At 43.2% G+C, this 13,305-nt stretch overlaps 1 protein-coding gene across 1 annotated transcript in view; it reads right to left on the bottom strand.

Moving 5' to 3' along the window:
- Positions 1-13,305, bottom strand: part of WWOX (WW domain containing oxidoreductase) — a 1,357,802-nt gene that overhangs the window by 785,396 nt on the left and 559,101 nt on the right. The window lies entirely within an intron of this gene.

Genomic DNA, 13,305 nt, shown 5'->3' with positions numbered 1-13,305 from the left:
CCAGATCTCATATTTAAGAGGACCTGTCATGCTTTTTCTATTACAAGGGATTTTTACATTCCTTGTAATAAGAATAAAAGTGACACAACATTTTTTTTAAAAGAACAGTGGAAAAAAAAAAAAAGTTAAAATAAAGCAGAAAAAATAATAATTTTTAAACGCGCCCTGTCCTGCCCGCATATAAAAATCGGTGTTCGAACCACACATAGGAGGTAGCGCCGTGATCGGTAGAGCGAGAGCAATAATTCTACCCCAGACCTCCTCTGTAACTCAAAACGTGCAACCTGTAGAATTTTTTTAAACGTCGCCTATGGAGATTTTAAAGGGTAAAAGTTTGTCGCCATTCCATGAGCGGGTGCAATTTTGAAGCGTGACATGTTGGGTATCAATTTACTCGGCGTAACATTATCTTTCACAATATAAAAAATAATTGGGCTAACTTTACTGTTGTCTTATTTTTTTATTAACTAAATTATTTTTCCCAACAAAAGTGCGCTTGTAAGTCCGCTGCACAAATACGGTGTGACAGACAGTATTGCAACAACCACCATTTTATTCTCTAGGGTGTTAGAATAAAAAATATATATAATGTTTAGGGGGTTCTAAATAAAGGGAAGAAGAGGCAGGTAATATAATACAGGCAGAGGAATCTTCATTAACATTGCTGGTTTGTCATACCAACGGCGACCACAAGAGGGCGCCAGATTCCATAAGGAATCATAGGACCGCAGAAGGCCTCAAAGCCGCGGCCTAAATTTTCGGCCGCCGGCGGAACGGCCCGACGCGATCACGCTGGGGGGGTCCACAGACACAGGATACCCCCAGCTGTGCTGCCCCAGGCGCGAGGTCGCTATTTCTAGTCGCCAATGCGACCTGGCGACCGGGTTTTGTCGAGCCCTGATTTATGCTGTTATTATACTTACAGATCAATCCCTGTCCTCCAGGTGCTTACAATCTATGGCCCCTAACTCACATTCATATATACACATATAAAGGTCAATTGACACAGGAGCCATTTCACCTACCAGGAAGTCTTTGGAGTCTGGGAGAAAACCAGAGTACCCGGAGGAACCCAACGCAGGCACAGGGTGAACATGCAAACTTCATGCAGGTAGTGATAATGACGACCTTAATTCTGCTAGGTGAAAGTGCTAATCACTTTTTAACAGCACTCCCCAGGTAACCGATCTAGATTTTTTTTTTTTTTGGGGTAATTGTTTTAACGTTATTTATATAGCACAGCAAGTGATCAATATTGCAGACTATGTTACGAAATAAAGCGCAGCGCTCAAATATAAATCACATATGTATGAAATAGTGACAAAGTTACAAAAAACAGTGCTGGTAAATCAAATACCAGTGCTCATGTATACACAAAAAAATATAGTGACAATATGTTGTGTATAAATCAATCAGAAGGATTGTCCATAATCCTATAAATAAAGTCCAAACGGATCCAAAAGTAGATAATGTGATTCAAACAGTGAAGAAAACTATGCAGTCTGACAAGTGATATTCTTTGGGTGAAATAATAGAAGATCCGCCACCATAATTAATAGGAGGCTTACCGGAGCGATTGGACACAGACAAGTTTATACCCGCTGAGCCAATCAAACTGGAATAATAATGATACTATTTCCACGGCCACAGATTACCGGAAACCTTTGGATAACTTCCAATGATGTATTGCGGGTTATGATGCCTAAACAGATATTTACTGTCATTTGGAGTAGTAGCAGCCAGTTCCATTTGATGAATATAATTATAAACAACCTTTAGGTCCAAATATCTGTAATTGTTGACTGGTTATCTCTTGGGCTCGCTCAAATCCCTCGATCTCCTTGCCGATCCTTCTCCGTGAATTTCATAGATATGGTACCCTTAATCTGACCATGCATCTGTATAATCCGGGCTAACATTTTAACGTTAAAGTGTGTGTGTGTGTGTGTGTGTGTGTGTGTGTGTGTGTGTGTGTGTGTGTGTGTGTGTGTGTGTGTGTGTATTTTTTTTTATTTTTATTTTTTTAAAGGTGCTGGGGGTATTCCAAGGGGGATGGGGGTTTGGGGATCCAACTTCAAAGAAGGAGTATCACTACAACTTAAATCTTTGTTAAATTTATCAGGGGACCAAGTGCATGTAGCACTTGGTCCCATTCATATACTTACTGTGTTTGGGGGAAAAAAAAATCACAACTCTTTTCTGATACTATTGGCTATAGTTCCACCCCAGGCTGGAGCCCAATTTATGGATGTTCCAATAGAAGAGCCACAGTGCAGAACTGTAGTCAACACCTCCTTTCTCAGAATTATTATTATTAGAATTGTGGACAATGTTGCCGCTTGCCAAATCGCCTAAAAGATCTGGTTTAGCCTTATCTGTTGACCTTACACAGCACCGACTTTGGCAAAATAGATTGATATATTCCCTGAGCTGCACCCAGGCAACTCAAGGACACCAAGGACACTTGAATACTTATTAGCAGGTGGCTGATTAAGCTCATGCTGTTTTATAGAGAAGCTAAGATGTCTTTTAAGTAGAGATCAGATGAGTGATTTGTACAACTGTTATAGCTCTTGCCACTTGGACTTCAATAACACAGTGCAGGCCTCAATGGCTGCTGTTTTTTTTTTTTGGGGGGTGTGGCAAACAACCACCCCTGAGCGCCAGCCACCCCCCACTGTTTACTGGTCAGTCCGGCACTTACCCCATCTGCGGCGGCAGGTGGCAGGCAGTGTGGTGCAGTGGCTCCGTGTCCTCTCCTCTATGGCGGATTCCAGCTCCTCCTCTCCTCCTCCTCCTAGGTGTCCAATAGGATTGCCTGTCCTTTCAGCCAAACGCTTGACCGGTCTCAAAACTGGCTTCCTGATTGTAACACACCTGGGTAAGATTGGAGCACACTCTCTGCGACCCGAGCCAACACTATATTGAAGCCTTTTAGAGCCTCTGGCTCTAATTGGTGCTTAAAAAAACAAAACAGCCCCCCCACATTCAAATCCATGTGCCATTGTCCTGAAAGGGGCCGGACGCATGGAAGGGGGGCGACGATGGACAGGGGGGGGGGGCGCCCTTAATGGATGGGCTGCCCCTGGCAGGACTGTATGCATAACTTTGCCAAGGAGGGTATCCTCCAGTGCCTGGAGGTGACTTAGGGAAAATATAAAAACTATCATGACATAGACAGTGCAGAACAATTTTATTAGCTGTTGGCTGATCACAGAGCCCCGTCAACAGCAGTAAGTGTGACGATCTGAGCTGACCCCTCCCACTGCTGTGCTGAAAGATGGTGCTTGTCTCCAGCAAGCACCTGCTGCCAGAGACCAGTGCTGTCAATTGGATACGTCTCTTTGTGAACAGCATAGTCAGACAGTGGTGGGGGAGAGGTGCAGGATGTCAACTACCCTTGTTAAGCAACCATAGCATGGATCTAAACAGGATATACTACTACATGCACTTAGCCCCTTGGGGGATTAAACAAGAAATTTTAAAATGTGACGATAACTCTTCCTTAACATATAGCACAGAGACTAAGGCCGCGTACACACGGGCGGACTGTTCGCCCAACTTAGTTTGTCAAACAATCCGACAAACAGTCCGCTCAAAATTTGCATGAGCGGACTTGACCACACACGATGAACGAACAGTCCGCTGAAAGCGTGCGCGATGACGTGAACGGCACGTACGACGGGACTAGAAAAACAACGTCCTATACACTGCAATGCAACCTTCGGCGTGTAAATCCTTTCTGAGCATGCGCGGAACTTAGTTTGACGAACAAGCCTACACACGAGCGGACTGTCCGCTCAAACCAAGTTTCAGCGGACTGTCTTACGGGAATTCCGAAAAACGTTGTTCGTCAGACTGTCCGCTGAAACTGTCCGCTGAAGCCCACACACGAGCGAACTGTCCGCTGAAACACTGTTCAGCGGACAAAGTTGGGCGAACAGTCCGCCCGTGTGTACGCGGCCTTACTGTATATGTATTGCTTTAACTCCAGTGGTAAAAATGCTTGCTGAGGTTTATAGTTCCCCGACTACAACCCTAGAGAATGCCCATGATGCGTGTAGTTCAAATCTAAATTTCTAGATTTCTGAAAGTTGTAGTCTGGAAGAAAACTGCCTATACCTATTGCAATACCACCATACTAACTACAGCTTCTTTCTTAAAAGCCAGCAGAATAAATGAAAAAAAATCCTGAAGCTGCTGACAGAGGTGACTTTGATTTGGTTTTGCAGGAAAGCATGACCCACATTCCCAATAAAGGGAAGCCTTTGGATGCCCGAGGCAATGCTGAAGGCCTTTCTGTCCAGTTAGGCTCCAGCGCATCCTCTGCAGACAGGGATTCTGGACTGAACACACTAAAAGGATGGTACGGACAGAACTGCAAGACCCTGAGCAAGGCACGGGTGAAGGCCATCAGTCACGGTGAGCTACAGCCTCTGGCACTATAAACAAGGCTGAAATGATAGTCAATAAAATCACAATTAAGTGCACCACGTGTCAACAGTGCCCTGCCGCTCGCCATCAACAAAATCAATACCCAGCTGCTTGGAAATTCTTACACTTTTTGACTTTGTTGTATGCTTTCCTTCCTCGGCTGATTCCCTTATAATGTGTTTTTAAAGGAAGCCAGATAGTCTGCTGTAGAGGAAATCTCCTGCTTCTACCTTCTCGTGATTTATTGCGGCAGACAGTCTGTGAGGCTGTTACTGGTTGGAAGAGGAATCACATTCTATTTACATATCAGCTGGCATTTTAAAACCAAAATTAAATGCTGGAGAACCATGATCATGTTTCTTAAAACTGAAGTCCAGGAGAACATCTACATACATGGCTGAAATATAATCATATGGGAAATGCTGTACCTACAAAAGGATTTGGGTTTCTCTCCATCCAGTTCTTAAAGAGAAAGTAACCCTTGATGGGTTTTACTTGCTCTGTCGTTCCCTGCAAAGTAAAAGCATAATGGGCTAGTATGCATCGCATATTAGCCCATTATGTGGCACTTACCTGCAATCGAAGCCCGCGCTGTCCCCGTTGCTGGAAGCATCCATCTTCTGCCCTCTTCCTTCCGGGGCTGCGGACTCCGGCTCTGTGATTGGCCGGAGCCGCGTGACGTCACTCTTGCGCATGCGCATGGGAGCCATCAGTCATAGCACATACGAGTGAAGATATGGCACAGAGGTCTGTTTCTTCACAGCGCATGCGCCGATGACATCATCTGTACACTACAAGGTAAATATCTCCTAAACGGCGCATGTTTAGGAGATATTTCCACCACCTATAGGTAAGCCATATTCTAGGCTTACCTATAGGTACAGTAAAAGTGACGCGCAAGGGTTTACAACCACTATAAAGCAGAATTCAACCAAAAATGAAATATTTATTGAATTGCAGCTTACAAATTCTTAGATGTGATGGCTACATTTATTTCCTATTTTAGACTTTCTTTCTTCTATTTTTATCTGGTAATACAGTCAGCAAGTCTGTTATTTTTTCACAGCACAAACCTTCCAGCAGAATGTATCAGTTTACGTGGATGAGACAAAGCACTTAAAGCGGTGTTCCGCCCAAAAAAAAAAAAAATAATTAAAAGCCAGCAGCTACGCATCGCTGTAGCTGCTGACTTTTAATAATGGGGCACTTACCTGTCCTGAAGTCCAGCAATGTCGGCACCGCAGCTGATGTTTCCATCAGCTGTCGGGTGCTGCCGCCGCCATTGCGGTTAAGGGTACCCGGCAGTGTAACTTTTATGGCTTCACGCCGGGAACTCTACTGTGCATGTGCAAGGCCCTGCTCCGCTCTCCTATCGGCCCAGCGACAGGGAGAGGAGGAGGAAGCCCCGCAGTGATGTCACGGGCTGCGGCCCAGACTCTCGAAAGCGGGAACAGGTATCCTGTCCCCCCCCCGATAGGTGCCAATTGTGGGGGAGGGGGGGGGGGAAGAGGAGACAAATGAGGTGGAACTTCACTTTAACACTGGTAGGGGTGATTAAAATTATAAGATTTTATTAATTCATGCAAAAACCTTCATCACAAAAAGGGAACACAAACTGTTTGCTGTAACTGCTAATAAAGTGTGAGCAGTTTCATACTGCTAATACAGAAGAATACAATGGCTCCGCGGGAAGGATTCCCCCATCAACACAGCCAGTGCGATTTCCTTTCCTGCAACCACGGGTCACTATGGCGTCTTTATTTTAATGAATTCCGTGAAACTGTGATGATTTTAAAGTGGGAGTAAACTCCCATCTCTGACTTTTACCTACAGGTAAGCTTATAATAAAGGCTCACCTATAGGCACTGTAAATATCTCCTAAACGTGCACCACTTAGGAGATATTAACTGTACATGGTAACTACACCGGCGCATGCGCTCTGAAGGAACGGCCACCCGAGACGCTCCTTCCCAGTCTTGTGCCGTTAATGGCAGCTCCAACATGCGGGAGTGACGTCATTGTGGCTCTGACACAGCCGGAGTCCGTAGAAGTAAGACCGAGTGAAGATGGGAGCAGCTGCAGCTATGACAGCACAGTGCTGGAAGGCTTCGTTTTCAGGTAAGTTTAACATAATGTGCTAGTATGCGATGTATACTAGCACATTATAACATTTTCAGGTTGGGAAAAAAAAAACACCCAGCAGTTTAATACCGCTTTAATAACTCCCAGTCATACGCAAGCAAAATTCCTGCACACAATTGAGTATTTTTTGCACAGAGAACTTTCAACTCGATCGCTTAGATAAGTAACAATTTACTTTGCAAAGTGAACATGCTCTAGTAAATCAAATCTAGCATGTCACATGATTTTTTTTTAAATAAAAGCATAAGGTTCTCCTAATTATAAATCCGCACATTTACTCTCTGCACTTTGACTTGTATGCAAAAAAGAATGCCATATTCCTATAACTATGAAAAAAAAAAAAAACCTCCATTCTATGTCCCGACCTGCAAAATGTCTACAGAGGTCATGTTGCGAAAAATGACATCATCAAGGTAACAATTATTTGCCTATAACAAGTAAGTACCATAGCATGGATTTCATTAATTTTTACTACCTGTTAAATTTCAGGACTCCTCTACTTCATTAAGTGCAGCGGGCCTGGGAATAGAACATAGTCAAGATTGCTTCCACCAGTATTATATCATATACAGGGAAACCTGGGGAGCATTCATTTCTAAACATTTTTTAGTTCATGAAATCCAGGTTATACCAGATCCATAAAGACCACACAGTATGAAATTCAAGGCCAGCCTAAGTAACTGACACACAGCATTTTGGGTACTGACATATAACATTAAATAGCTCTGATCCTGCATTTAAAGGCTTGAATGAACATTCAAGATATTGTTCAAAAAAAAAAAAAAAGCCTCTTCTTACACAATAAATGAAACTAATATGAACAGGCTGGACTGAAAGTGGTGAACTGAATATTATGTTGTTTACTTTACTCTTTGTATTTGGACTATTGTGAGTGGAACCTTTTTGGCAAAGAATAAGTAGGTACTCACACCCACCTCAGAGGGCATCAAAATGGTGGATGTGGCCAAATTGCATTAACAACGAGAGGGTCATAAAGGGGCATGCTTACATAAAACCTGAGCCTGCCGCTATATATATTGCACACATATACCCAGTAGTGTATTTAGGTTTTGTGCTGCCCTAGGCCTGACTAAACTTGTGCACCCCCTAATTTAAATATGACCCACCCCTTCCTGTCAAGGCCGCACCCCTTGCTGTTTAAGACCCACCCTGACATTTTCAAGTGGGAACAATAGTTCTGAGGGGCCCGGGGGGATGGGGGGCAATGGATTCCCTTAATTTGCATAGATTTCCTCTCACTTCCTGTTTAGCTATGGGGCAGGAAGTGAAGGGAAATCTCTGCAGTGGGTCAGGGATGGTAAAAAAATAAACTGACAGGGGTTATAACCCTCCCTTATTCTGTCCAAAATGAAAAAAGAAAGTGTTGCCTATATTTATACTTTAAGCATAAATTTCTGATAATTTTATGGAGAGGACTAAGAAGATTTAACAATGACACTGGTGCAGCAGAAAACACATAGCAAAGTGAGGAAGGTTTGTGGTCCAGGATGAGAGGTCAGTCAAAATTAGAAGCAATGCCCCCAGCCCCCCCCCCCCCACACACACACACACACACGCACACAGTTGCGGAATGCCAGCCGCCCGCATACTGGAAGCAGTGCAGTCGCTTTATAGGGGCGCTAGACTAATTTGCATCTCAGCCCAGTCCACCCCATAAGACTGGCGCTACACTAATAGCGCAAGCCGGCGGGGACTCTTTCCATGCTGCCCCTCCTGCAAAGTGCTGCCCTAGGCCAGTTCTTGTACCTACACAATATGCTTCAAACACTGTGCCACAAGCCAGATTCTAAAAGACACATATACAACAGAGTAGCAAAGCTCAGGAGTGCATATTGCACAGGTTGCAGGACTCAGGAATGCATACTGTAAAGGCTGCAGGGCTCAGGAGTACATATATCACAAGAAGCAGGGCTAAGGACTGTGCAACGCACAGGGTGCAAGACTGCATGCATAACATACAGGGTGCAGGGTTCAGGAGTATGTGTGTATCACACAGAGTGCAGGGCTTATGAGTCCATATAGCAAAGGGCACAAGAGTAGTTAACACAAAAGCCAATGTACAGCCCCCCCCCCCCCCCAAAAAAAGCAGAAAAAAAAAAGAACTGTGATGAGGTGCCTAACATATCATGCCTCCATCCCCATATATAACATACATACAACCAATATTCAACCATGGGACTTTATATGAGGCATTAAACAAAAATCATAAAATATCAATTTATTGTGCAAGGATTTGACACATAAATGTATAAAGTAAACATAAAAAATGTTTGGCATATCAAACCAATGGGTTACAGGCAGGGCAGGACTTACCATTGGGCTTGACTGGGCTCAAGCCCATGGGCCCCGCCCAATAGGGGGCCCCGCCGAGATACATAGCCAAGTGTACTCGGCTCAGCTCTGCTCCACTCACAGTCACACCCAGTCTCGACCTATGATGGACATAACACAGGGACTGTGAGCTGAGCCGAGTACACTACTCTCGGCTCCTCTCGGGACTGCGAGAGGACCCGAGAGCCGACGAGATACACAGGACTCTGTATCTCGGCGGCGCCATTTTTAAACTTCAAGACTGCAATGACAAGGCTGCAAATGACACTGGGGCGAGGGTGTAAATGATAAGGCTACACTGACAAGGCTGCAAATGACACTGCCAGGCTGCATTGATGGGCATTTAAATGTAAGTTTTTTTCCTTAAAATTCCCTCCTAAACTTGGGGTGCGTGTTATACGCCGGCACGAGTTATACGCCGATAAATACGATAATGTATAGAAGGTAGGGCCCGAAAGTGACTCAAGCCCAGGGGCCCCCGCCACACTAAGTCCTGCCCTGGTTACAGGTAACAATATATAATGGACATCAAGCTGGTATATTTCCAAGTACATGCTTTACATAACCAAGATGATTGCGATGTGAGAGGGGAATGCATCTTGTAACTTTATGTATTTCGTGAATACTTTCACTTCTTCAGGAGTAGATGCCTCCAACAACAGAACCCTATAAAACCAGCTTGGGACTTGATAAAACATATCGTGTCTCCAAGTGGTGACCGCTCAGTGTCTGATACGGGAGTAGTGGAAGGGGACCAATAGATTGGGAAAACCAATGATGTGGCACAAGATAGATCACGGTTGTGGTAAAAAAATAAAAATTACCAAAAACCAACCTAGTGTTTGCAAAGGAGAGTGATTATGTTCCAATCAGATAACACCTTTGCAAACACTAGGTTAGTATTTTGATTTTTTTTTTTAACCACAGCCATGATCTCTCTTGTGCAACATCATTTGTTTTCCCACTAGGTGTCTTGGTCCGATTCCACTACTCACATGTCAAACACTGAGCAGTGGTCACCATTTGGAGACACTATGTTTTATCGAGTTCCAAGCTGATTTTATAGGGTTCTGTTGTTGGAGGCATCTACTCTTGAAGAAGTGAATGTATTCATGAAATGCATTGAGTACAAAATGCATTCCTCTTTCATATTGCAATCATCCTGGTTAAGTAAAGCATATACTCGATGTACTGTTACGTGTAACCCATTGGCTTAATATGCCAAACATTTTTTATGTGTACTTTATACATTTATGTTTCCAATCCTTGTACAATAAATGTATATTCTATGACTTTTGTATTATGCCTCATTTAAAGTACCATGGGTGAATATTGTATGTTCAACCAAAAATTTCCTCCCTCACCAAATCCTCAGTACAGAGTTTTCTCCCCAAATGCCTCCTCTGCAGCCCAGAACACTCTCCCACCACCCTTAAATTCCCCCAGTACAGAATGGCTGCTGTGGAAGGAGGTGCAGGTGCTCTTTAAGGTTGTGAGTATTACAGCAATGGAGGAAGAGAGAAGGGAGTGCACAATAACCCCCAGCTTTTTGTCCTGGATATGCTGCTGAGAGTGCCACAGTGTCAGGGCTGGGCTCAGCCCTTCCTTCTCTGAGCTGGCCGCTCAGCTGTCGGCTAATTGCCAGCTCCCATCTCTCTCCACAGTTACTCAGCTGTTGATGATCCTGCTTGTCAGATCCACCTACTTAAGCCGTTCAGTCCAGAGGAGCTCTGCCTTCGCCTTGGTCACATCACAAGAAACTTTCTCCTGCGTTCCTGTTTAAAGATTGGTTTTGCTGACATCCCTTCTGGCTCCAGATCCTGCTTGCTGTTCCACTACTTTGATCTCTGACTTCTGGCTTGGCTGACTATCCGTTCCGGTTACTAAACTCTGGCTATGCTTTGACCACGTTTGTTATTTTTACTTTTATTATTAAACAAGTGTGATTTAACTGTACTTCTGTCTCGGTCTGATTTCTTGGTTTCTGACACACAGGTGTGTCCTCAGCATCAGCTACCAGCTTGTGGGCAAGGTCTGCAAGAGAAGCCGCTGCCAGAAAACTTTTACGTATATGTAAATCTACTACCTCCTCCTCTGATGCCAGATGGTTTAAGAAGATTTTTGTGCCTGAGCTTCCCAGACAGGCCTGCTGCCACATGTAAACACAGTTGTCAGCAGAGGAAGTGAATAGTGGAGGACTTTTTTGCCAGTTTCTCTGTTTACAAGTGGCAGATGTTGGGAAGTAGCAGCACATTCCAGCACAAAAAGACCAATTTGTGAGAATGAAATATACTGTAGAAATGCAAAAAATATGGGAAGGACGTTTATCAAGGTCTGCAACAGAATTACCACTGGAGGTGGTACCACTTCACCCTAAAGGGGAAGTTCCGCTTTATGCCCTCCTCCCCCTCTTCTTCTGTTTTTGCCACTTTTTGGAGAGGGGGGAAGCGGGTACTTAGTTTTGAAAGGTACCCACTCCTCACTGGTGATCCACTGGAAGTTCTCCTCCCGTCAACCTTCTGGGACACAACAAAGGACCCAGAAAGTCTTGGGACCATTCACAAAGTGCTGCGTGGATCTTGCATGCATAATGGGGAGCCAGTTGTTAAGCCGCAAGGAATCACAGCCAGCTGCCCACAGTAAACATGCTGGTGCCAGGATCCAAAGACCGCAGAAGAAGCAGTTTTGGTGAGTATGGCGTAGGACCCCCTGGACAGGTGAGTGCCCTTTTATTAAAAGGTAGCAGCTACAGTATTCTTAGCTGCTGACTTTTATTTTATTTTTTAAAAAGGCTTTAAGAAGTGGTCATAAAAGTTTTATTCTACAATAATGCTACTTTAGAACAGCAGAAGAAGAAAATTGGGGGAAAATTACAAATGAAGATGCCTAATTAAAAAAAAAAAAAAGATATATTTATTGAGTTTTTTCACAATAATAGTACCTAACATAACAAAAGGAGAAAAAGGGTAACAAACCAACCACACAGGGTCTCATAGGTCTCATGAAAAGTACGAAATTGGTAAACACAAATCCAAAATAATGACTTCAGTTATAGGACAGTTTACCCTAGTACAAGAAAAAGGAAAAAGTATTTCGATTACACATACAGAATAAAAAAAATTAAAATCACCTTTTTTTTTTTAAATCAAGAAGAGGTTAAGGTGTGAGGACTATAGAATGTAGGACACTTTTCAGAAAAGATAAAAATGCTGCACACCCCGAATAAGTAATTGGGAAAAGGGAATTGTCCCCCAAAGTGGGGTTTTCTAGGCAGCAACAAATGAGAAAAAAAATTAACAGTGTTTAAAAATAAAAAGTCTTTATTAGGACACATAAGTATCGGAAGTGACAATAGCAATAAAATATGAGCTATGATCCAGGAGGTAACAGAAAAACAACATGTATAAACCCACAGTTTTAAAAGTATCAAAGCGCTATGGTGAAATGGTTTGAACGAATACTGACGCGTTTCGACCCCAACGGGTCATCTTCAGAAGATTAGGTGCTATAGAAAAATTTTCAATTATTAGAATATATCGTTATCATCACTTGAACAATAGTGGTACAGCATCTTACTATTTTACGTATAGTTAACAATCACATATGTTTAGCAGTATTCTCCTGAATTTAAAATCCTCTCAGATCTTTCACCACAGCGGCCCGGGCGTAAGTCCCCGGCCAGCCGGCGTGCCACAAATAAGGACAGAGGCGTCACTGCGAAACTTACGAGGAGTTACATGTATGGAAAGTGAGGACTAGAGATCCACCTACCTCACATATCTATCTCGTAATCAATATCAATGCTCCTGTTTTAGCATTGCCTAGCTATGCAACATAATTGATAAGTGCCCTCTAAGTCACTTTGTCCATTCAGGGCAAAGCTACAGTCTCTTGCCAGCCTCCCTCACATCTACTAATATTTACCTGTACAGCATTCCCCCATTACCTGAATGCTCTTTTGTAGCCCTGTCAAAATACAATTTTTTCTTGTTTTTGCATGAGGGAGAGAGTGACAACACCAACTCTGTGTAAGCACCAACACCATCCAACACAGCTTATAAAGGGTTTGACTCCTAGAAGATTCCTGGCAGGGGAAGGAGGTAAGCTGAGCTACTGAGAGAACAACTTCAATGCTTCTGCTGTGGAAATTTGAGGATGAACTGCTCCACAGTGCTTACAGCTACAGAGATCAGGACGGGAATGTTTTAAAGCACCAGTTAGAAAATGCAAATATTTAAATCTCCATAGCCTGGAAAAGGGTTCATTTTAAAGATAATTCATGGCTTGTTATGTTAAAGTATATTTTTTACATATCATTATTTAAACTGTGTAAGTATTAAAAAAATATATACATTTTTAGTCAATAATATTTAATAT

This window comes from Lithobates pipiens, unplaced genomic scaffold (assembly GCF_037356315.1).
Source record: "Lithobates pipiens isolate NorthernLeopardFrog02 unplaced genomic scaffold, aLitPip1_a1.2 Scaffold_10, whole genome shotgun sequence".
Classification (NCBI taxonomy): domain Eukaryota; kingdom Metazoa; phylum Chordata; class Amphibia; order Anura; family Ranidae; genus Lithobates; species Lithobates pipiens.
The sequence above is the reverse complement of the archived record's forward strand: the minus strand, read 5'-3'. Positions and strand labels throughout refer to the sequence as shown.